This window comes from Schistocerca nitens, chromosome 12, assembly GCF_023898315.1.
Source record: "Schistocerca nitens isolate TAMUIC-IGC-003100 chromosome 12, iqSchNite1.1, whole genome shotgun sequence".
NCBI lineage: Eukaryota > Metazoa > Arthropoda > Insecta > Orthoptera > Acrididae > Schistocerca > Schistocerca nitens.
The window spans coordinates 129,567,702-129,589,808 of record NC_064625.1 but is presented as its reverse complement, the minus strand read 5'-3'; the positions used below and the strand labels follow the sequence as shown (position 1 = coordinate 129,589,808).

At 46.6% G+C, this 22,107-nt stretch overlaps 1 protein-coding gene across 1 annotated transcript in view; it reads left to right on the top strand.

Annotated features, from left to right (window-relative positions):
• Positions 1-22,107, top strand: part of LOC126215188 (ras-related protein Rab-8A) — a 256,673-nt gene that overhangs the window by 413 nt on the left and 234,153 nt on the right. The window lies entirely within an intron of this gene.

Here is a 22,107-nt window from a genome sequence, read left to right as displayed (position 1 = left end):
ATGGCAAGCGGACACTGTACTAGTCTGAAAATTAAGTTACACATTAACAGAGATAATACACTGTCATCTTGTTCGAATATTATTATGAGACAAAAGTTTCGGTAGGTAATTCTTCTAGGTCGGGTGAATGCCATAAAACTGTTGAGAATTGATCAAAACAATTCACATTCTTATACCAATGGCTGAAAGCCCGCATTTTAATTTCTTTGCTCTGTTCCGATAGTTTAATATCACTTTGGAAGTAATAGTGTGAGTTTCCAATTTTTGTCTAAACCAGTGTTAACGCTGTGATGTTGCCTTAAGATTTTACCGAATAACCGTTTATGACAATTAGACCGCGCGCAGTCGTGTGTAGTGGACAAGATAATTTTTATCCGAATGCATGTCTGTTCTTATATGCTGCGCAAGTTATTTAGAGTCTATAGATATTTCACGTTGTCTATCAAAGAAGAGCAGCTGTGTCTATAATATTGTTGGTATTTTTGGCGATTTTCTAAACACAATGTAGAATGAGGCTGTTCTTCATCTGTGACAAACACAAATCCTTCATTAGCTCTCCCATGAATCCGATTGCGTTTCTCATGCTCGTAAGATAATACTTTACATGTGAAGAGATAGGAGTGACGCTTTTAGGACAGCAAATAAGATTTAGAAACAAACAATAACATTTAACACACGTTTAACCATTCAACGGGCCTATTCCATAGGGCACCTTACTAGATAATAATAAAAGAGGCGTGGAACAGTTTCGGCTGTGAAGGCATTTTATAGCTTATTCATTTTCAGCGTGTTGCTATTGGCGTGTTTAAATTAGTTCTGGAAACTGTTTCCGAATCAACTTCATATCAAAATTTCTTTTCATCGCAGTAACGCTGCAAAAATATGCACATATTGCAAGCTGTAAACAAAAAGACTGTGTTTGAAACCTGAAGTAAATATTTGTTGCTCGTTACTGATGTTTATACCTGTCTTCGTCATAGTGTGTACCCGTAAAAAATAAGAGTACAGATGTACTCTCATTTTCTTCTACTACACACCATGGCGATGAGAGGTACAAACATCAGTAATGAGCCACAAATACTTACTTCAGATTTCAAACACAGCCATTTTGTTTACTTAAGGAACATCTGGTTCTCATTTGCGCGATCCAAAACCTCTTCACAGGTCTTTGTGGTCTTGAATCATGAGCCATGGTACGGACTTGGCGGCAACACAATGCACTCCAAGATGCTGTGTCAGGACTTCATGACATAATCCAGCTGAAATGATAAATTCTTCTGCTATCTCTCGGAGAGTCGATCTTCGATTTCGTTAACGTTCCTGATATGAGTGTCCTCGGTAGACGTCGAAGGGCGTCCTGAACGAGCGTCATCTGTTAACTTCCGTCTGGCTATTTTTAAATCGTGTCAACGAATCGTAACGAGTACGGCTTAAGCACTCAACACTGTAGGCTTCCTGCATCATTTGGTGTATCTGTCTGAAGGTTCGCGTTGTTCCTCTAACTCTGCTATCTCGAAATTCGCGAACTGTGCGACACAACGTTCTACTCTGAACTGAACAATAACTAACAGATTTACGACTATGAAACCTCTGGCAGTTACACGTTAAACACAGGCGTGTGCAGGGATGCCAACCGCACTTCGCTTCAACTCTCCGTTGCTGCGAAACTACGAATATTCCGGAATTTTTTGAACGGACCTCGTATTCTAGGCTACAGCATAAATTTCTATGACTAAGAACATAACGTCATTTTTAGCTGATATACATTTATTTATGCAATAATTTTGCTAATATATGATTCGGTTCTATATTTGAAAACCTGTTGATACACATTCGTATCAATAAAATAGTACGACTTTGTTTCTTTTATTCACTGAATACAGAAATAATTTGGCTTTCTTTCTTTCTTTCTTTTGCTACTGCTTTTATGCCTCATTGTGCGCAGGGTCGGCAGGGTAAGTACGGATTTGGCGTGGTGAAGTTAAGGGGTGGCCGGATCGAAATAAGTGTCCAAGGAATAGAAAAGCAACTGGAATCACTCAACAGAGGAAAGTCCACTGGACCTGACGGGATACCAATTCGATTCTACACAGAGTACGCGAAAGAACTTGCCCCCCTTCTAACAGCCGTGTACCGCAAGTCTCTAGAGGAACGGAGGGTTCCAAATAATTGGAAAAGAGCACAGGTAGTCCCAGTCTTCAAGAAGGGTCGTCAAGCAGATGCGCAAAACTATAGACCTATATCTCTGACGTCGATCTGTTGTAGAATTTTAGAACATGTTTTTTGCTCGAGTATCATGTCGTTTTTGGAAACCCAGAATCTACTATGTAGGAATCAACATGGATTCCGGAAACAGCGATCGTGTGCGACCCAACTCGCGTTATTTGTTCATGAGACCCAGAAAATATTAGATAAAGGCTCCCAGGTAGATGCTATTTTTCTTGACTTCCGGAAGGCGTTCGATACAGTTCCGCACTGTCGCCTGATAAACAAAGTAAGAGCCTACGGAATATCAGACCAGCTGTGTGGCTGGATTGAAGAGTTTTTAGCAAACAGAACACAGCATGTTGTTATCAATGGAGAGACGTCTACAGACGTTAAGGTAACCTCTGGCGTGCCACAGGGGAGTGTTATGGGATCATTGCTTTTCACAATATATATAAATGACCTAGTAGATAGTGTCGGAAGTTCCATGCGGCTTTTCGCGGATGATGCTGTAGTATACAGAGAAGTTGCAGCATTAGAAAATTGTAGCGAAATGCAGGAAGATCTGCAACGGATAGGCACTTGGTGCAGGGAGTGGCAACTGTCCCTTAACATAGACAAATGTAATGTATTGCGAATACATAGAAAGAAGGATCCTTTATTGTATGATTATATGATAGCGGAACAAACACTGGTAGCAGTTACTTCTGTAAAATATCTGGGAGTATGCGTGCGGAACGATTTGAAGTGGAATGATCATATAAAATTAATTGTTGGTAAGGCGGGTACCAGGTTGAGATTCATTGGGAGAGTGCTTAGAAAATGTAGTCCAGCAACAAAGGAGGTGGCTTACAAAACACTCGTTCGACCTATACTTGAGTATTGCTCATCAGTGTGGGATCCGTACCAGATCGGGTTGACGGAGGAGATAGAGAAGATCCAAAGAAGAGCGGCGCGTTTCGTCACAGGGTTATTTGGTAACCGTGATAGCGTTACGGAGATGTTTAATAAACTCAAGTGGCAGACTCTGCAAGAGAGGCGCTCTGCATCGCGGTGTAGCTTGCTCGCCAGGTTTCGAGAGGGTGCGTTTCTGGATGAGGTATCGAGTATATTGCTTCCCCCTACTTATACCTCCCGAGGAGATCACGAATGTAAAATTAGAGAGATTAGAGCGCGCACGGAGGCTTTCAGACAGTCGTTCTTCCCGCGAACCATGCGCGACTGGAACAGGAAAGGGAGGTAATGACAGTGGCACGTAAGGTGCCCTCCGCCACACACCGTTGGGTGGCTTGCGGAGTATGAATGTAGATGTAGATGCTCTTCTTGCCGCTACCCCATACCCCTCCCCCCCCTCCCCCCAGGACGGAATTAGTGTACCCCACGTGTCTGCGTCTAGCGTAAATCGTGAAATAGTGTGAATGTGTTTCAAATGTCTGCGAGTTGTGTAACTGAGGTGGGACGTGTGGACCAGCCCGGTATTCACCTAGTAGGATGTGGGAAACCGCCTAAAAACCATATCCAAGCTGGCCGGCACACCGGTCGCCTTCGTTAATCTGCCGGGGAGATTCGATCCAGGGCCAGCGCGCCTACCCGAGTCCAGGAAGCAGCACGTTAGCACTCTCAGCTGTCCTGGTGGGTCACAGAAATCCTTTGGCTACATTTTATTTATTCGCAAACAGTATTTTTTTCAGAATACTAGTTTTCATTACGTCAAATTTAGTGATAAAGCTATTTCTTTAGATCTGACAAGTAAATTGCAAACCAAAAATACATGGAGAAATGAGGGCTACTTTTCTTGCACTTAGTTACATGACACACTACCCATAAGTTCGTGCCACAGTCGGGACTCGGTAGCATGTGTCGCTATGACGGATGCTTGATCAGTTGTGTGTAAAGGCCATACTTGAATGCTCAGCGCCAATACGTAAGGCACATTATTCTGTCACCAACGAGACAGAAGCAACCGGAAGGAGAATCTGACGCGCGCCAAACAAATCGAGATGTCGCATACACATCATGAACTGAATTAAAACAGCAGACTAATGACATATGCCGAAAAATGGGCAAAACAGAATAAAGTGCTCAACACGTCTAGCAAAAGACAGTAAAAACCTACTAAAACAGCTTCAAATAACGATACACACCTACAGTTTCATTAGTATTCGAAACTTACTGACGGAGCAACTTTTGCATGATGTCACTGTCAAGTAAAATACACTGGTGTTCAAAATTAATGCAACAAATGGAATTTTTTCAAGGTTGCGTTTATTTTGCCACGAAATCGTGTAAACAGGTGATAGTGAGGTGTTAACACTAAAGAATTCAGAACCTGCAATATGCGTAATAGCAGACAAAAATGTTCTTCGGTTTTTCTCAACTTAACGGATTTGCACACACATTCTTACAACTCACTCATGCTCATAAATTAAGGATAATTGCAGAATGTGGTGCCACACAACGTGGCACTACACAAAACTGGCGCTAATAGCATAGGCACATACGGAATACACATGACACAGATCAGTAAGTCCACAGTATCAGTGAGAAAACTGTCCCAAAACACAAGTGCTACAAAACGCCACTGTTTCCTGCGCATGGTTCAAATGGCTCTGAGCATTATGGGACTTAACTACTGTGGTCATCAGTCCCCTAGAACTTAGAACTACTTAAACCTAACTAACCTAAGGACATCACACACATCCATGCCGAGGCAGGATTCGAACCTACGACCGTAGCGGTCGCGCGGTTCCAGACTGTAGCGCCTAGAACCGCTCGGCCACTCCGGCCGGTTCCTGCGCATGTACTCCAACATCAATATGGGATATGATCACCATGCACACGTACACAGGCAGCACAATGGGTTGGCATACTCTGGATCAGGTGGTCGAGCAGCTGCTAGGGTATAGCCTCCATTCTTTCACCAGCACCAGAGCTCCTGAAGTGTCCTAGGGGTTTGAAGACGTGCAGCAATACGTCGAACGAGAGCATCCCAGCCGTGCTCCATGGGGTTTAGGTCGCTCCATTCACCTGATATCTTCTGCTTCAATGTACTCCTCCATGATGTCAGCTCAGTGGGGCCATGCGTTATCATCCATCAGGAGGAAGGTGGGACCCACTCCACCCCTGAAAAGGCGGACATACTGGTGCAAAATTACGTCCTAATACACCTAACCTGTTACAGTTCCTCTGTCAACGACATGCAGGGGTGTTCGTGCACCAATCATAATCCCACCCTACGCCATCAAACCACAACCTCCATACAGGTCCCTTTCAAGGACATTAAGGGGTTGGTATCTGGTTCCTGGTTCAGACCAGATGAAAAACCTGCGAGAATCACTGTTCAAAATATACCAGGACTCGTCCGTAAACATAACCTGGGACCACTGTTCCAATGACCATGTACTGTGTTCTTGACACCAGGCTTTACGGGCTCTCCTGTGACCAGGGGTCAGTGGAATGCACCTTGCAGGTCTCCAGGCGAATAAACCATGTCTGTTCAATCGTCTGTAGACTGTGTGTCTGGAGACAACTGTTCCAGTGGCTGCGGTAGGGTCCCGAGCAAGGCCACCTGCAGAACTCCGTAGCCATCTGCGGGCAATGGCGGTGAGATATCGGTCTTCTTGTAGTTTCGACGTCCCGCACTGTAGCGCCTGAAGACGCTTCGTGTCTGCTGGAATCGTTGCCATAATCTTGTGATCACACTTTGTGGCACACGGAGGGCCCATGCTACGACCTGCTATGTTTGACCAGCCTCCAGTCCCCCTAGTATTCTACCCCTCATAACGTCATCAATATGTGTTCTTTGAGCCATTTTCATCACACAGGCACCATTATCACGTCGGATAACGTCTGCACACTTACTCTATGCACCATACTCTGACATGCACCAACACACCTCTGCATATGTGGACTGCTGCCAGTGCCAACGCGCGACGACTGCAGGTCAGATGCACCGCATGGTCACACCCCGAGGTGATTTAAACCCACAAACTGCACACCAGAGTGTTGTTTCACCATGTATCAGCATTATCCTTAATTTATAAGCATGAGTGCAGATAATGCGCTCAGTATGGGGTGTGACCACCTGTGGCAGCAATACAGGCCTGACAAACGATGAGGCATGCTGTGAGTGAAGTCGTCTCATGCTGAAGACAATAACATCCATTCTTCCTGCAGAGCTGCTCACAAGTTTTGGAGACTGGTTGGTGGATGCTGACGTGATGCAACCTGTCTCTCTAGCGCATCCCATACATGCTCTATGGGCCTCAAATCGAGAGAGCTAGCAGGCCAAGTCATGCAATATCTTCCGTTTCCTGAAAAAACATCAACCACGTGTACTCTATGAGGTTGAGCACTGTCGTCCAGCAATACGAAGTCTGGGCCCACAGCACCTCGCAATAACCGCAGATGAGGTCCCAAGATCTCGTCACGATACCTGACAGCAGTTAAAGCTAACCGATTCACCTGTAAAATTTCATGAAGAGCTGTTCGATTGGTCAGGATAGCCCCTGTGTACACATTTAGGGATCCTCCAAGATATCGGTCTCTTTCCACAATGTCTTGATCCTGAAATCGTATTCGACGTTACCACTAGAGGCAGATCCGTCGATAATCACCCTCCAGACCAAATCGGGACTCATCTGTGAGAAGGACATTGGGCAGTTGTTCGACTGTCCAGGATGAATGTTGACGCCTCCACTCTGGACATTCCCTTCTGTGAAGACGAATCAGAGTTACACGTACATCAGATCTCCAACAATAAACGCCACTCTACCGAAGTCCTTTGTACAGCGTTTGTCTCGATACATCATGCCCATCGGATGCTGTGAGGCCAGATGCCAGTTGCAGCGTACCCTTACAGTCAAATACCCGGGTTCCCGGGTTCGATTCCCGGCGGGGTCAGGGGTTTTCTCTGCCTCGTGATGGCTGGGTGTTGTGTGCTGTCCTTAGGTTAGTTAGGTTTAAGTAGTTCTAAGTTCTAGGGGACTGATGACCATAGATGTTAAGTCCCATAGTGCTCAGAGCCATTTGAACCATTTTGAACAGTCAAATAATGGTTTCCCTTTCTGATGTCACTCGTGGTCAGCCCTGCCCTCGTCCTACTGATACAGTTTCGGTCTCTCTTAACTGAGAGACCGAAACTGTATCCCAATAATAGAGCAAGGTTGAAAATACGGCTCAGAGCCTGTCTCGGCGGGACATTTAATACACTACTGGCCATTAAAATTGCTACACCACGAAGATGTGCTACAGACGCGAAATTTAACCGACAGGAAAAAGATGCTGTGATATGCAAATGATTAGCTTCTCAGAGCATTCACACAACGTTGGCGCCGGTGGCGACACCTACAACGTGCTGACGTGAGGAAAGTTTCCAACCGATTTCTCATACAGGAACAGCAGTTGAGTGAAACGTTGTTGTGATGCCTCGTATAAGGAGGAGAAATGCGTACCATCACATTTCCGACTTTGATAAAGGTCTCATTGTAGCCTATCGCGATTGTGGTTTATCGTATCGCGACATTGCTGCTCGCATTGGTCGAGATCCAATGACTGTTAGCCGAATATGGAATCGGTGTGTTCAGGAAAGTAATGCGGACGCAGTGCTGGATTCCAACGGCCTCGTATCACTAGCAGTCGAGATGACAGGCATCTTATCTGCATGACTGTAACGGATCGTGCAGCCACGTCTCGATCCCTGAGTCAACAGATGGGGACGTTTGCAAGACAACAACCATCTGCACGAACAGTTCGACGACGTTTGCAGCAGCACGGACTATCAGCACGGAGACCGTGGCTGTGGTTACCCTTGACGCTGCGTCACAGACAGGAGCGCCTGCGATGGTGTACTCAATGACGAACCTGGGTGTGCGAATGGCAAAGAGTCATATTTTCGGATGAATCCAAGTTCTGTTTACAGCATTACAATGGCCTCATCCGTGTTAGGCGACATCGCGGTGAACGCACATTGGAAGCGTGTATTCGTCATCGACGTACTAGCGTATCACCCGGCGTGATGGTATGGGGTGCCATTGGTTACACGTCTCGGTCACCTCTTGTTCGCATTGGCGGCACTTTGAACACTGGAAGTTACATTTCAGATGTGTTACGACCGGTGGCTCTACCCTTCATTCGATCCCTGCGAAACCCTACATTTCAGCAGGATAATGCACGACCGCATGATGCAGGTCCTGTACGGGCCTTTCTGAATACAGAAAACGTTCGACTGCTGCCCTGGCCAGCACATTCTCGAGATCTCTCACCAACTGAAAACCTCAGGTGAATGGTGGCCGAGCAACTGGCTCGTCACAATACGCCAGTCGTTACTCTTGATGAACCGTGGTATCGTGTTGAAGGTGCATGGGCAGCTGTACTTGTACACGCCATCCAAGCTCTCTTTGACTCAATGCCCAGACGTATCAAGGCCGTTATTACGGCCAGAGGTGGTTGTTCTGGTTACTGATTTCTCAGGATCTATGCACCCAAATTGCGTGAAAATGTAATCACGTATCAGTTCTAGTATAATATATTTGTCCAATGAATACCCGTTTATCATCTGCATTACTTCTTGGTGTAACAATTTTAATGGCCAGTAGTGTATTATGCCGGAAATACGAGACGTCCTGGGAAATTCGGAGCGTCTGGTAACACTATTCGGGAACCTAACGTATTCAGAAACAATGCCAGACAATGAGCTGGAAAGGAACTGAGCAACTGTTGTGGCAGCTTGAACGGCGAAATGTTCGGGCGTGACGTTTAGCGCTCTGATTGGGGGGAACCATCTCTAATGTATGAAGTATCAACTACACTCCTGGAAATTGAAATAAGAACACCGTGAATTCATTGTCCCAGGAAGGGGAAACTTTATTGACACATTCCTGGGGTCAGATACATCACATGATCACACTGACAGAACCACAGGCACATAGACACAGGCAACAGAGCATGCACAATGTCGGCACTAGTACAGTGTATATCCACCTTTCGCAGCAATGCAGGCTGCTATTCTCCCATGGAGACGATCGTAGAGATGCTGGATGTAGTCCTGTGGAACGGCTTGCCATGCCATTTCCACCTGGCGCCTCAGTTGGACCAGCGTTCGTGCTGGACGTGCTGACCGCGTGAGACGACGCTTCATCCAGTCCCAAACATGCTCAATGGGGGACAGATCCGGAGATCTTGCTGGCCAGGGTAGTTGACTTACACCTTCTAGAGCACGTTGGGTGGCACGGGATACATGCGGACGTGCATTGTCCTGTTGGAACAGCAAGTTCCCTTGCCGGTCTAGGAATGGTAGAACGATGGGTTCGATGACGGTTTGGATGTACCGTGCACTATTCAGTGTCCCCTCGACGATCACCAGTGGTGTACGGCCAGTGTAGGAGATCGCTCCCCACACCATGATGCCGGGTGTTGGCCCTGTGTGCCTCGGTCGTATGCAGTCCTGATTGTGGCGCTCACCTGCACGGCGCCAAACACGCATACGACCATCATTGGCACCAAGGCAGAAGCGACTCTCATCGCTGAAGACGACACGTCTCCATTCGTCCCTCCATTCACGCCTGTCGCGACACCACTGGAGGCGGGCTGCACGATGTTGGGGCGTGAGCGGAAGACGGCCTAACGGTGTGCGGGACCGTAGCCCAGCTTCATGGAGACGGTTGCGAATGGTCCTCGCCGATACCCCAGGAGCAACAGTGTCCCTAATTTGCTGGGAAGTGGCGGTGCGGTCCCCTACGGCACTGCGTAGGATCCTACGGTCTTGGCGTGCATCCGTGCGTCGCTGCGGTCCGGTCCCAGGTCGACGGGCACGTGCACCTTCCGCCGACCACTGGCGACAACATCGATGTACTGTGGAGACCTCACGCCCCACGTGTTGAGCAATTCGGCGGTACATCCACCCGGCCTCCCGCATGCCCACTATACGCCCTCGCTCAAAGTCCGTCAACTGCACATACGGTTCACGTCCACGCTGTCGCGGCATGCTACCAGTGTTAAAGACTGCGATGGAGCTCCGTATGCCACGGCAAACTGGCTGACACTGACGGCGGCGGTGCACAAATGCTGCGCAGCTAGCGCCATTCGACGGCCAACACCGCGGTTCCTGGTGTGTCCGCTGTGCCGTGCGTGTGATCATTGCTTGTACAGCCCTCTCGCAGTGTCCGGAGCAAGTATGGTGGGTCTGACACACCGGTGTCAATGTGTTCTTTTTTCCATTTCCAGGAGTGTATCACGTAATTTTAATCGGACTAAAGTCGGTTTATTCCTTGGCGTCGCGCAGCCGTCGTCATTTTATCATTTAAAAACATGCAGGCTGCTGAGCGTAACCTAGACCTTACAGGATTTTCTGCAAAATTAGAGCAGGCCGTCTTCCAATTTAAGTCTTTGTGTTTCATTTGGTTTGTCATGGGACACGGTTTTTTTTTCCAGTTGCTTCGATTGTTTTCTTTGACGCTCAGAATCTTAGGTTGATAGTCTTCTGTAAAACATATGTTGCAGTTTGCAAGGCGCGAGCTGTATGTACTGGCATCCGCGTGTCACATCTATTCCCATTGGCTATAGCCCTCCCAGCTGACTTTTCACTACAAGGGCTGGATGTTTTGCCCCACAGTCTGTTAAGACTAGCTCTCCTTCGTTAAGTGATTTTGTCACATGATCCGTCGCAACCAGAAGTAACACACCTTTCCAATTAAATCAGACTATGTACTTTTTAATTTGGGTAACAAATTTTCTACCGACGATTACTATTTGTGCGGTATACCTCATTTTGGATTGCGCCAATATGTTTACACACTCAATCCTCCGAACGATGTTTAATTTTCTTGTACTATTTTTTGTTAGGGCACCTTATTTTTTTGCCATCCCTTTGTGATTGACGTCAGTTAACTAGTTTTCCTTAATTTCCCTCTTAATACTTACCATTTCAAGACATACTGTTTAGGGGTGTGGCTTGGAGGCGTACTTTCATTTAGCTACTAGAATTGTCGTTTATCATTGTTTATCGCTGATCCTGCTGCTTCGTTATAACCGCCCAGTATTTCTGACACTCTTGCGATTTAATAACTTTAATACAACGTAGTATTGTTCCAAAATACTATTTATTACTTCGTTATGAATCGGCTTTCGGCTTCTTAGGCTATCGTCAGGATACTTAATGTTGAACGCATGGTCCACACAACTTTGGCGAGATTTCATAGCTGTACATAGAAGACATTGTTCGATACAAGACACAAGCATGATGCAATACCTAGACACTGACAAATAAATCTTACATTACAGTTTATTCAAATATTAAAACTATGTGAGTGTATAAAAACAAAAAAGTTCTACATGTTAGTAATTTCCCAGGCGAATGTGCCGTGTGGACAAGCTGGTGAATGTGATGAACAAACTGAATAAAGGGCGAAGAAGAAAACCGTCTATGCAATGTGGGTGTGGGACAGTTATAACAAGCTTATTAGCTAATGGTGAGAGGACTAATAATTTACAATTTCTTGGGATGATAGCGCACGAGACTGCTCAGCCTTTGGCTCAGGTTCGATCATTCGTACCATCCCAGGTCCAAGTTTTGTATCGCTCTCTCTCGTTCCCTTTTAGGAAACCAAACGAAGAACACGTTTGGCGACACCATACGTGGTGGGCCGATTCAATTTGTGCACGGAACGGCCCGATTGACTAACTATAAAGGTAATTAACTCGGAAATGGTGTAACGTATCGATTTTCTTCTTAACAATTATTTCCCAGCGCAACCTACCCTGCAACATGCTTAGAAGTTTTCATACAGTTTCTGACCACATATATACAGGGTGTTACAAAAAGGTACGGCCAAACTTTCAGGAAACATTCCTCACACACAAATAAAGAAAAGATGTTATGTGGGCATGTGTCCGGAAACGCTTAATTTCCATGTTAGAGCTCATTTTAGTTTCGTCAGTATGTACTGTACTTTCTCGATTCACCGCCAGTTGGCCCAATTGAAGGAAGGTAATGTTGACTTCGGTGCTTGTGTTGACATGCGACTCATTGCTCTATAGTACTAGCATCAAGCACATCAGTACGTAGCATCAACAGGTTAGTGTTCATCACGAACGTGGTTTTGCAGTCAGTGCAATGTTTACAAATGCGGAGTTGGCAGATGCCCATTTGATGTATGGATTAGCACGGGGCAATAGCCGTGGCGCGGTACGTTTGTATCGAGACAGATTTCCAGAACGAAGGTGTCCCGACAGGAAGACGTTCGAAGCAATTGATCGGCGTCTTAGGGAGCACGGAACATTCCAGCCTGTGACTCGCGACTGGGGAAGACCTAGAACGACGAGGACACCTGCAATGGACGAGGCAATTCTTCGTGCAGTTGACGATAACCCTAATGTCAGCGTCAGAGAAGTTGCTGCTGTACAAGGTAACGTTGACCACGTCACTGTATGGAGAGTCCTACGGGAGAACCAGTTGTTTCCGCACCGTGTACAGCGTGTGCAGGCACTGTCAGCAGCTGATTGGCCTCCACGGGTAGACTTCTGCGAATGGTTCATCCGACAATGTGTCAATCCTCATTTCAGTACAAATGTTCTCTTTACGGATGAGGATTCATTCCAACGTGATCAAATTGTAAATTTTCACAATCAACATGTGTGGGTTGACGAGAATCCGCACGCAATTGTGCAATCACGTCATCAACACAGATTTTCTGTGAACGTTTGGACAGGCATTGTTGGTGATGTCTTGATTGGGCTCCATGTTCTTCCACCTACGCTCAATGGAGCACGTTATCATGATTTCATACGGGATACTCTACCTGTGCTGCTAGAACATGTGCCATTACAAGTACGACACAACATGTGGTTCATGCACGATGGAGCTCCTGCACATTTCAGTCGAAGTGTTCGTACCCTTCTCAACAACTGATTCGGTGACCGATGGATTGGTAGAGGCGGACCAATTCCATGGCCTCCATGCTCTCCTGACCTCAACCCTCTTGGCTTTCATTTATGGGGGCATTTGAAACCTCTTGTCTACGCAACCCCGGTACCAAATATAGAGATTCTTCGTGCTCGTATTGTGGACGGCTGTGATACAATACGCCATTCTCCAGGGCTGCATCAGCGCATCAGGGATTCCATGCGACGGAGGGTGGATGCATGTATCCTCGCTAACGGAGGACATTTTGAACATTTCCTGTAACAAAGTGTTTGAAGTCACGCTGGTACGTTCTGTTGCTGTGTGTTTCCATTCCATGATTAATGTGATTTGAAGAGAAGTAATAAAATGAGCTCTAACATGGAAAGTAAGCGTTTCCGGACACATGTCCACATAACATATTTTCTTTCTTTGTGTGTGAGGAATGTTTCCTGAAAGTTTGGCCGTACCTTTTTGTAACACCATATATATATATATATATATATATATATATATATATATATATATATATATATATATATATATATATATATAGGGTGGTCCATTGATCGTGACCGGGCCAAATATCTCACGAAATAAGAAAGGATGAAAATTGTCTATCTTGAAGGGGGAAACCAGATGACGCTATGGTTGGCCCGCTAGATGGCGCTGCCATGGGTGAAACAGATATCAACTAAGTTTTTTAAAATAGGGACCCCCAACTTTTATTACATATTCGTGTAGTACGTAAAGAAATATAACTGTTTTAGTTGGACCACTTTTTCCGCTTTGTGGTAGATGGCGCTGTAATAGTCACAAACATATGGATCACAATTTTAGACGAACAGGTGGTAACAGGCAGGTTTTTAAAATTAAAATTTTATTTCGGTTGTTCCAATGTGATATATATACCTTTGTGAACTTATCATTTCTGAGAACGCATGCTGTTACAGCGTGACTACCTGTAAATACCACATTAATGCAACATATGCTCAAAATGATGTCCGTCAACCGCAATACGTGTAACGACATTCCTCTCAACAGCGAGTAGTTCGCCTTCCGCAATGTTCGCACATGCATTGACAATTCGCTGACGCATGTTGTCAGGCGTTGTCGGTGCATCACGATAGCAAATACCCTTCAACTTTCCCCACAGAAAGAAATTCGGGGACGTCAGATCCGGTGAACGTGCGGACCATGGTATGGTGCTTCGACGACCAATCCACCTGTCACGAAATAAGCGATCTATATGCCGGACATCCATCAGGTTGGAAGTACATCGCCATTCTGTCATTCAGTGAAAGGTCTTGTTGTAACCTCGGTAGAACACTATGTAGGAAATCAGCATACATTGCACCATTTAGATTGCCATCGATAAAATGGGGGTCAATTATCCTTCCTCCCATAATCCCGCACCATACATTAACACGCCAAGGTCGCTGATGTTCCACTTGTCGCAGCCATCGTGGATTTTCCGTTGCCAAATAGTGCATACTATGCTGGTTTACGTTACCGCTGTTGGTGAATGACGCTTCGTCGCTAAATAGAACGCGTGCAGAAAATCTATCATCGTCAGGTAATTTCTCTTGTGCCGAGTGGGAGAACTGTACACGACGTTCAAAGTCGTCGCCATGCAATTCCCGGTGCATAGATATATGGTACGGGTGCAATCGATGTTGATATAGCATTCTCGTACCGACGTTTTTGAGATTCCCGATTCTCGCGCAATTTGTCTGCTACTGTTGTGTGGATTAGCCGCGACAGCAGCTAAAACACCTACTTGGGCATCATCATTTGTTGCACGTCCTGGTTGACGTTTCACATGTGGCTGAACACTTCCTGTTTCCTTAAATAACGTAACTATCCGGCGAACGATCCGGACACTTGGATGATGTCGCCCAGGATACCGAGCAGCACGTATAGCACACGTGCGTTGGGCATTTTGATTACAACAGCCATACATCGACACGATATCGACCTTTTCCGCACGTGGTAAACGGTCCATTTTAACACAAGTAATTTATCACGAAGCAAATACCGGCCGCACTGGCGGAATGTTACGGGATACCATGTACTTGTACGTTTGTGACTATTACAGCGGCATCTATCACAAAGCGAAAGAAGTGGCCCAACTAAAACATTCATATTTCTTTACGTACTACACGAATATGTAATAAAATGGGGGTTCCTATTTAAAAAAACGCAGTTGATATCCGTTTGACCCATGGCAGCGCCATCTAGCGGGCCAACAATAGCGCCATCTGGTTTTCCCCTTCAAGCTAGACGAGTTTCGTTCTTTGCAGTTTTTTCGTTTGATGCTTATTTCGTGAGATATTTGACCCGGTCACTATCAGTGGACCATCCTGTATACATAAAGTTCAGAGAGAAATGTATACTCTTTGTCAGGCTCTATCGAGACATCGATATTGTCGTTCGATTTGAGTTAAGAGTATGTTGTAGTCTTTCGGTCAACATATGTTAGTACTTTCAGCTCGGTATCGAGAAAACAAGATGGCTGGAGCACGCTTGACATTCGAGCAACGAAAATGACAAGGCACAATTTAAACATAATGGAACCATGACTCGGCATAACAGTCTGTACTGGTCATCGGAAAATCCGCCCATTTATGTGGGTAAAGCGGTCAATCTACCAGGGGTTCATGTGTGGTGGGGAGTATCATCTAGGGTCTTAGTAGGACCCATTTTATTTGATGCTACTGTCAATGGAGAAGTGTACCTGGAAATGTTCCACACATCAATTTTGCCAGGTATACATGCGCTTTATGGAGCTGATGAAAAGGTCTTCTACCAGCAGGATGGGCGCAACCACACTACCACCTAGCCGTACAAGCTTTCCCGGATGACAGTTTTCCAGGGCATCGGAGTGGACGAAGAGGTCCCATTGAGTTCCCTCCACGGTCGCCAGATCTAACACCTAAGGACTTTTACTTGTGTGGAACTGTGAAAGATACTCTCTATCGACGTAAGCCGCGCACGCTGGAGATACTTCGCCAGGAGATTACAGTGACACGTGCACCGATTTCCACTGTAACATTGACCAACGTAGTTGTGGCGATCGCTCGTCGTTTTGTTGTGAGTATAGCTGGCAATGGTGAACATTTAAAGTAACTGTGTGCTAAACTGAAAGTTGTCCAACATGTGTGATCAGTTATTAAATATAAAATAAACACATAGGTAATACTTTTTGTTCCGTAAAGTGTGTACACATTTTTCTGGAGGACTCTGTATATATATTTGTGTGTGTGTGTGTATGTAGGATAATGTGCCTGGCGACTCTTAGAAGGGACACTGCAGTGTTTTTAAAAAGATTTAGAAGGTCCACTATACTATCTAGGACGATCAGCAATCAAGGGTATATGACGTAGAAAACATGAAAGGTGCATTAGAAGAGGGAGTAAGACGAACATTACACAGATAATTAAACGATGGTCAAGCATTACAAGATGGTTGCCACATTTGGAGAACGGCCACCAAGAGTGAATATGTAAATGAAATTTTTCACGATGTTTGAATTGCTTTGATGAGAATGCATATTGTTTCGGGCTAGTGTGGATGACATGTGAGAATGGTACTGTACGTCAGAACAGAACTGACATTGAAAGCAGTAGCTTGTAGACTGGTGGTGCTGCATAAAAAAAGGCAAAGTTGAAGTCCTATTCTGTAAATGGTTTGGTCGTATTTTTTCTCTCGGATTTCAAATGAAATCTTCTTACTGTCATCTACAAAAAATTCACATTCATTCCGCACCTCACTCTGTTCATCCGTGACATCCAGAGTGCCAAAGATAATGGCGTGCACCTTGATGGTGGCTTCTTCTATTTCAGGAAGGCGGTGAATACAGTACAAAGTATGACGTTGCCAAATTTGTGAGTGGATGTAAAACTTGGTTGCAAACGAAGTCAATACATTCTTCTTAACGGAACAAGAACAGACAGGAAATGTGATATGGCTGTCAGTGCTTACGATATACGCTGATGAGCCAGAAGATTACTACCACCTGTTGGTGAAAAGCTGTCGGGTTTCCACCTATCTGGTAGTGTCAAAGTACTGCGATGTTTTGAAGAGTGTCTTACTCATCATCTTCCTGAGATATGGGGATGCTGTGAAATTGAAACTAAGGGAGCGATCTCCTGTTGGGTATGGCAGGCTGCATAGTATCCAGTGGGGTGGCGTGGGGGAGCAGAGAGGGGGGAGTTTGATGCTGCAGTGGTGGGGTAGCGGCGGGTGCGCATCTCTATGTGGGTATTCCAGCTGTGTCTTCTGAGTTGGACGCTGCAAAAGATGGTTATTCAAGGTTTTGACAGGTGGTATCATTAATGTGAAGGACAGTGTATTCCGGTCTCAGATCCCGCAAATGGTACCATAACCGATTTCTAGTGGTTAACAAGTTATCGTGAGATGATAATTGTAAATGGAAGGCACAATACTGTGCACGTCCTTCTTCTTTTCCTTTCGACTTTGCCCATTTCTTTGCTGGTTGAGCATTGTTACATATCAGATATGGCAGTGTTGGCAGCATCTGGTGGCTGGTGCCCCTTCTGACGTCCTCACTCTTCCTAGGGAAGGAATCAGTGCACACACCAGCTGTCTGCATCTAGTATAGATGTCACGTTCAAGTTTGAAAACGTTCTCTAAGTGTTGTGTAGCATCTATCTCCAGTGGGACGTGGGTAGCAGCGCGATATTCACCTAGTGGTATGTGGAAAACCGCCTAAAAACCACATCCACACTGGTCAGCACACCGATGCTCTTCGTTAATCTGCGAGGTGGATTAGATGTGGGAGAGGCTCACAACCCCATATACCCAACAGGCGCTTTAGCACCGCCGCCGGTCCGAGTGGGTGTCTACCTTGATCAGCCAGGACATTACAGGCCCCAACTGTCTATCTATATAAACCAATTCAGGCGGTAGCAGCGTCACCTGGCGAGGAATGACTGCTAGTCACACACATGCATGGTGCATGTAGTATCAGTGAATGTGCTGTCTGTGTGTAGAATGGAGAAGATGCGCTATCTATCTGAGTTTGACTGAGGACTGACTGTGTTGGCCCAGAGGCTTGGCACGAGCATTTCAGAAACTGCATGACTTATTGGATGTTTGAGGAGTGCAGTGTCTCCAACACATGGCGAAACCAAGGTGAAACCACACCCAAACATCATGGGGTTGGGCGGCCACCCCTGGTTAAAGATGTCGGACATCGTAGGCTGGGCAGATTGGTAAACCTAGACAGATGGTGATCTGTGGCGGAACTAACATCAGACTTCAATGCTGGGCAGAGTACAAGTGTGTCTGAACACGCAGTGCGCCAAATACACTTCACAATGGGCCTCCACAGCCTGCGACCCATGCATGTGCCAGTCATTGTTAATACCCGGATATCACCAACTACGATTGAAATGGGCACGTGATCATAGGCACCGGAGGTTGGTGCAGTGCAGAGCATTTCAATATCGGATGAACCCCAATACCTTCTTCATCATACTGATGGGAGGGTGTGAGTGGGTCATCTTCCAGGGGAACAACTAATTGACACCAGCACTGTGGGACAGAGACACGCAGTGGCTGTTACACTCTGGGGAACATTCATGTGGGCATCTGCGGGTCCAGTGGATCTTTTACAAGGTACCATGATGGTCAAAGAGTATCATACACAAATTTTATACGATGTGCACCCCTTCATGACGATCATGTTTCCTGATGGTAGTGACATTTTTCAACAAGATAATGCATCATATCACAAGGCCAGGATTATGATGGAGTGGATCCAGGTACACAGTGGCTAGTTCCAGTTGATGTGCTGGGCCCCAGCTCGCCAGATCTGAACCTGATCGAAAACAGCTGGGATGTGATTGAGCTTGGCGTCAGAGCTTATCGCCTCCTCCCCAAAATTTATTGGAATTAGGTGACTTTTGTTTGTGCAGGTGTGGTGCCAACTCCTTCCAGCGACCTACCAACGCCTCTTTGCTTCCATGCCACGACGCATCGCCGCTATTATATGTGTCAAAGGTGGACTTATCGACCATTACGTAGGTGGCCATATTGTTGTGACTGATCAAGGTGTGTACTATAGCAGCGATCGTCGTGCTGCCTGAATCGAGTATTCAGAGATGTGATTAATTTTAATTGATTTTGGTGAATTCAGCTGTGAGCTAATTAAAGTCCTTCAGCTAAGTAAAGTCCGTGAGGGCGGGTGCTAACCCTAGGGTCACAGCAGTTACCAGTGTCGCCATTGCAGGGTTAGAAAATACACTCCTGGAAATGGAAAAAAGAACACATTGACACCGGTGTGTCAGACCCACCATACTTGCTCCGGACACTGCGAGAGGGCTGTACAAGCAATGATCACACGCACGGCACAGCGGACACACCAGGAACCGCGGTGTTGGCCGTCGAATGGCGCTAGCTGCGCAGCATTTGTGCACCGCCGCCGTCAGTGTCAGCCCGTTTGCCGTGGCATACGGAGCTCCATCGCAGTCTTTAACACTGGTAGCATGCCGCGACAGCGTGGACGTGAACCGTATGTGCAGTTGACGGACTTTGAGCGAGGGCGTATAGTGGGCATGCAGGAGGCCGGGTGGACGTACCACCGAATTGCTCAACACGTGGGGCGTGAGGTCTCCACAGTACATCGATGTTGTCGCCAGTGGTCGGCGGAAGGTGCACGTGCCCGTCGACCTGGGACCGGACCGCAGCGACGCACGGATGCACGCCAAGACCGTAGGATCCTACGCAGTGCCGTAGGGGACCGCACCGCCACTTCCCAGCAAATTAGGGACACTGTTGCTCCTGGGGTATCGGCGAGGACCATTCGCAACCGTCTCCATGAAGCTGGGCTACGGTCCCGCACACCGTTAGGCCGTCTTCCGCTCACGCCCCAACATCGTGCAGCCCGCCTCCAGTGGTGTCGCGACAGGCGTGAATGGAGGGACGAATGGAGACGTGTCGTCTTCAGCGAAGAGAGTCGCTTCTGCCTTGGTGCCAATGATGGTCGTATGCGTGTTTGGCGCCGTGCAGGTGAGCACCACAATCAGGACTGCATACGACCGAGGCACACAGGGCCAACACCCGGCATCATGGTGTGGGGAGCGATCTCCTACACTGGCCGTACACCACTGGTGATCGTCGAGGGGACACTGAATAGTGCACGGTACATCCAAACCGTCATCGAACCCATCGTTCTACCATTCCTAGACCGGCAAGGGAACTTGCTGTTCCAACAGGACAATGCACGTCCGCATGTATCCCGTGCCACCCAACGTGCTCTAGAAGGTGTAAGTCAACTACCGTGGCCAGCAAGATCTCCGGATCTGTCCCCCATTGAGCATGTTTGGGACTGGATGAAGCGTCGTCTCACGCGGTCTGCACGTCCAGCACGAACGCTGGTCCAACTGAGGCGCCAGGTGGAAATGGCATGGCAAGCCGTTCCACAGGACTACATCCAGCATCTCTACGATCGTCTCCGTGGGAGAATAGCAGCCTGCATTGCTGCGAAAGGTGGATATACACTGTACTAGTGCCGACATTGTGCATGCTCTGTTGCCTGTGTCTATGTGCCTGTGGTTCTGTCAGTGTGATCATGTGATGTATCTGACCCCAGGAGTGTGTCAATAAAGTTTCCCCTTCCTGGGACAATGAATTCACGGTGTTCTTATTTCAATTTCCAGGAGTGTATAAGAGAGTAAGTCTTTCACCATATGTCTTCCAGCGCCGATAACTCAGTGGCATGTGCGACTTGTAACGATTAGCTGCTATAGTATAAATTTTGTCACAGAAGTAACACGTATTTTTTAATACATATTCCACATTGTTTACAGCAAGGAACATTAAATTAATTAGGGCCATTGTAATACAACGCAATAAGTGGAAAAACTTCATTTAAGGCCTATAGTAAACATCTGTGATCGAGTCTCATATTACATAATGCATTTCAATATAATTGTTTGCGTTGGTCAGTGGTTGCTGCCAAGGTAGCTCAGCATGCTTGCCAAGGGGACTGGTTGTTCTCTCCACTTAAAAAACACTGAGTGATATTCTCATTGAGAGAATCTGAAAGATATAATGAGACATCCCATACAGAACCACTGGCGACATAACGACGAACGAATAGATCTAAAGAAAGATGACAGAAAAAAAAAGCGGTCAGCATCGTTGGCGGAACGACTGGGACGGGTCGCATTCAGCCAATTAAGGAGCTACTTGAGTGAGAATTAGCAACTTCAAGGTCCAGAACGCCGACAAGCGCTCGCAAAGCCGGTTGCTGACTCCTCGTCCGCATCCACAACGCATCTACACTGAAGCGCCAGAGAAACTGGTTTAGGCATGCGTATTCAAATACAAAGATAGGTAAACAGGCAGAACACGGCGCTGCGGCCGGCAACGCCTACATAAGACAACAAGTGTCTGGCACAGTTGTTAGATCGACTACTACTGCAACAATGGTAGGTTGTCAGGATTTAACTGAATTAGAACGTGATGTTATAGTCGACGCGTGAGCGATGGAATACAGCATCTCCGAGGTAGCGACGAAGTGGGGATACAACCATTTCACAACGGTACTGTGAATATCAGGAATCTCCCACATTGCTGCGGCCAGAAAAAATCCTGGAAGAATGGGACCAAAGACGTCTGAAGAGAATTGTTCAACGTGACAGGAGTGCAATACTTTCGCAAATTGCTGCAGATGTCAATGCTGGGCCATGAGCAAGTCTCAGCGTGCAAACCATTCAATGAAACATAATTGATATGGGCTTTCGGAGCCAAAGGCCCACTCGTGTACCCTCAATGACTGCACGACACAAAGCTTTACGCCTCGCCTGGGCATGTCAACGCCAACATTGGACTCTTGATGACTGCAAACATGTTACCTGGTCGGCCGAGTCTCGTTTCAAATTGTATCGAGCAGATGGACGTGTACAGGTATGGAGACAACCTCATGAATGCAAGGACTCTGCATGCCGGCGGTGGATTGTTCAAGCTGGTGGAGG